Source organism: Hemitrygon akajei, unplaced genomic scaffold (assembly GCF_048418815.1).
Source record: "Hemitrygon akajei unplaced genomic scaffold, sHemAka1.3 Scf000062, whole genome shotgun sequence".
Lineage (NCBI taxonomy): Eukaryota > Metazoa > Chordata > Chondrichthyes > Myliobatiformes > Dasyatidae > Hemitrygon > Hemitrygon akajei.
The window spans coordinates 922,322-927,184 of NW_027331948.1; positions in this window are offsets into that span (position 1 = coordinate 922,322).

A 4,863-nucleotide genomic window follows, 5' to 3' on the forward strand; every position below is an offset into this window, starting at 1 on the left:
TAATTGACGGTGTTCCCTGGTTTTGTATTCTTACATCGAGCTACAAAAACTCTCCCTCATGGGCGGCATTTGAGATGATTCACCGCATTTTAACGCCCTGTGTCCCATTCTTTCTAATTTTACTGTTCAATATTCAGACTGTCAGGCGGATTCTAGGGGTCAGTCGAGGCCGCATGAGGCTCCGGGGACAGAAGAGTGGAGAGAATGACAAGGACCGGGAGATGGAGAACCGACGCAAATCTATCGTTTTGCTCTTCGGCATAACTGGTAGTTTCATAATGTTGTGGGGAACGCAGCTGGTATTTTATATCTATCAACGAGTTTCGATGAGTTTTGATTTTTCTGTCACAGATCCCCGTTACATAACAGAAAACACAGCAGGAATGTTGCAGGTTCTTAGTTCCTGCACCAACACGTGTATCTATGCCCTGACTCAGAACAAATTCCGAAAGGAACTCAAAAATGCAGTGAAGTACCCATTGGGTTGGATTTTGAAACTCATGAAATGTTAGAAATAAATTATGTAAAATTTTACAATTCAGCTGCCTTCCTGCTCCCTATTCCCTACACCTACTTGTGGGTAAATGTGAACAATGTGATAAGTAGAGTTACAAAACAAACACGAGAAAAGCTGCAGATGCTCGAAATACAAAACCACACACACAAAGTCAGACCTGGGCCCGAAACGTCGCCTGTCTTCTCTTTTCAATATCTGCTGCGTGGGGTGATGAATTCCTCTACCATTTTGAGTGAGTTTCTTTCGATTTACGAAACAGCTGTTTACTGCTGTTCCCGATGGCATCACTGGGCTTAGCTTTCCAGAGAAATCCCCGTTGCTCCTCGCCTTGTCTTCCGATCAAATTGAAGCTTGAGCTGTATCTGTGTGTACCTGCCGATCTGTGGGGGAGAGGTTGCGGAAGGGGGCAAAGGGAATATTGAACCAGGAGCTTGTATAGACTCAATCGGTTAAACGGACCCCGTCCCACAAAGTTCCTGTGCCCAATAATGGTAACAAATTTCCTCCAAATCTCCAGCAGACCTCTAATCCACCAAGGTGTACAAGGTCATTTTGAGTAATAGCGGCACATTTCTGTAAAGACACTCGTCCTGTTTTCTCAGCACAATGAGCTGCCAGAGCACAGCACCTCCCAGTGAGGGCACAGAACAATACAAAACTCTAGAACAACAGCAGGCTTTATTAAAGCACAACCCTGATGGCGCAGAGCTGGGCAATATCAGTATTGCACTATAACTCTGACATAAAACTTCGTCAGCACTGTATTGTAAGGTCACAGACCTTTATAATACCAAGCACCATTCTGTAGGGACACATACGTATATTTACAACAGCTGGCTCCTGAGTAAGGTCATAGGTCATTGCAATAGGCGGCACCATGGTGTAAGTAAATTTGATTTTGCAACAGCTTGTCACGTACTGCAAGCCTACAGACCGTTAGAACAGATGGCAAGGTGCTGTAAGGATACAGATCTTTACAACTGCAGGCCGCATGCTGTAAGGAAATAGACTTTTACAACAACCTGCATAGACCTGCAGTTGTATACAAAAAGACCTGCATAGCCACGGGAATACACTGGGAAGGCAGAGACCTACGCCGTCATCCATGGCTTCTGGTTAGCGCGTGCAGTGTTGATCTTGGCCACAATGACGTCGTTGATGCACTTGCTGATGTAGCTGGTCAGTGATGCCGTGTACTCCTCTAAGTTGGCAGAGTCACCATCGCTTGCATCCTCCTTGAGCATGTGCCAGTCAGTGTGCTCAAAGCAGTCTTGAAGAACAGAGATGGCTCCTGTTGGTCTGGTTTTCTCCTGCCTCTGAACTAGTCTAGAGCGCCTGACTAGCGGTCTGTATGCTGGTACTAGCATAACAGAGATGTGGTCTGAATAACCGATGTGGGATCGGTGCTCCGCCCGATACGCGTCGGGAATGTTAGTATAAATGATCTCCAACGCGTTCTCCCCTCTCGTTGCAAAGTCCACATATTGATATAATTTGGGGAGCACTGACGAGGTTGAATTTCCCACCCCCAGCTACGGGAAACCCGACTTGTGATTGGGTCCGTTTCGTCACCCACCGTTACGTCAGCACTGGTCCCCATTAAGGCTGATTTATACTGGTGCGTCATATCCACGCCGTAGTTAACGCGTACCCTACGCCTTACTTGTGCCGTACTCTATGCTGTATGGTGACGTGCAGAAAAGTTACTCACGCGTCACGGCGACGCAGACCGCAACAACTGTGATTGATCCGCTTAGTCGCATCGCATTTCCTCCTACGCATTTCCGGATGCTTCCAGTCCGCCATGCCTTTAGGCTGTGCGTACACCGTTGCGAGATAAATGAACCAAATTGTCAAATCTACCTGCCGACATGCGAAAATGTTTGAAATGCATTTCCTCGTCCTTGTCTCTCACGAAGAAACTCAACACAGCGGCATAGAAACCCCATCGCCAACTAGCATTTTGACGTACACCAACGTATGCTCGCTATGGCGTAGAGCGACGCAGAGGTGAAAATCAGGGTTATGGCGTAGGCTGTGGCATAGCCCGTACAGAGGAATCAGCCTAAACGACAGCTGGGGCGCGATTTTATTAAAACTCCGCCCACTATCGTAAGTTTAACAGGCAAATTAGCAATCCATTCGAAGTACAACTATCGACCCAACTAGTTCAATGCTCAGGGTTTTCACACGACATTGCCGAAATCAATCCAACAACGATATCCCCACAACTGGAACTGTCAGGTTCAGCTGGCGGCGTAATCTAGGGGAAGACTGCTAGCGGCCGGTCCAAACTTGAGTAATGGTGTTTGGATGCATGTTGCGTCATATGTCCGTTAAAAATCAGTGCCACGAAAGCAGAAACAGTGCACCATATGCAATTAAAGGACTGAGCTTTTTAATTCTTGATTTGGTTATAGGTTAGTAAAGATCCAAAGAACTAGAAAAAAATGTGTCCATTCATATAAAACTGTCTAATGCGCATGTTGGAGCTCAGATTTCCGTCAATGCATCCCCCATCGGTCTAACTCGAGTGTCGCGGACCCTCGCATCCTCGCTCCAAGTCCACTCCGTCCAGCAGTCTACCTCTTCCCACCACTCGCGCCTTCTGTCCGCATCTTTCCCCGACAAAAGACCCTGAAATTCATTCTCTCAGAGCCCCAAGGAAGCCTCTTATTGGAGGACGCACATTCCAAAGACGCGTACAAACATTGCCACTGCACAGACGTCATTGCATTAGCAGTCAGCCCTTACAGCGCGTTACATACAGGTCTTTCATCACAGCACAAAGCCAGTCAAGTGTCAGCGTGTGTCCTTCCATCTCATTTTCGTGCCTATAAAGGATTTAATATGCCCAGTTGTTGTGAAGGCCTGTCCCTTACAGCATGCGGACTATAGTCATAAACATCTGTATCCTAACAGTACGGTGCCATATTTTTATAGATCTGTACCCTTGCAGTACGTGGCCAGCTGTTGTAAAGTCCAATTTTCTTACAGTATAGTGCCGAATATTGCAAAGATCTCTATCCTTCATCTGGTGCCAAAAGCTGTAAAGGTCTGTGTTCTGACACTGCAGGGTTCGGTATCATAACGGCCTGAGCTGGTGATGATTTTTATGTCAGCCTTTCAGTGCGAAAGCCCAGCTTTGCCCAGCTCTCCGGCATCATGTTTTGATAAATCCTCTCCTTGGTTTAGAGTTTTGTGCTGCTCTAAGCCTTCATTGGAAAGTGCTGTTTTCTGTCATCTCATTGTGCTTGGAAAACAGTGGCAGTGACTTTATATAAGTGTGTCCTTATCGTGCAAACGAACCTTATATACACTATGGCAGAGAAAAAGTGTCGTGGAGACCAGACAGAGAGTTTGCTACCATTACTGGACATAGGATCATTGTGGGATGGGGTAGACCATTTAACCCATAAGGTCTGTGTAAGCTCCTGATTCAACATTTCCCAGTTTCCTTCCCCAATCTCTTCCCAGAGCTCGGCAGGTAAATTCTCCTGAAGGACCGGCCCCCGTCATCATTGAACACGCTGATTGATCGCTTACTCCACCAGTGGTCCAGCATGACAACCAGAAAAGGTATAGAAATAAGAATTCTGTCACATGCTCATTTGATACGTTGCTCACTGTTCCTCAAATCATTGAACAATAAACAGTGAAGAGTACAGCAAGAAACAGTCCTCTCAGCTGATTTTCTGTCTGATGACCCTGACGACAATTCACACTGCATCTTTGGCTGCCTATGGTCTGTCCCCGAAGGACAAAAGCATTTCCCGCCAGTGCCGTTTACTCAACACCACATCCTATTTAATGTTACCAAGCTGAGAATATCAGCATGCCCCATTCCTGATCTCGCATTTCTCCATCTCCTTCTCCTTAGTGAACACCAATGAATGTAAAGTAATTATCTTGTGCCTCGCATGCTGACTCTGGTTACAGGTATAAATCCCCTTCATTGTCCTTGAGTGGCCCTGTGCTCTCCACAGAAAAATGCTGCTTCAGTGTATACCTAAAATATTTTGGTATCCCCGATAATCGCACTCAATGAGATTATTTCCAGTCCATTGTTATTTCTTCTAATTCACAATGTGACTGTGTGACTTGGTTCTTGGATCATATATGCCCGTCCAAGACTCGGTCTAATTTTAACTTCCGAAATTTTGAACACGACTCATCTTACTTTTTGTTTAACTAAATACAAAGCCTATCACCATCCACAGTTCTTGAATGTCCCCTTCCTTCTCTAACTCCCTCAAAGGAACAGGAACATCCTGAATTTTGATCGGCTAAACTGCAAGCGACCCTCACATGTCAGATATGCACTAAGCCATTAACACAGGTATCCA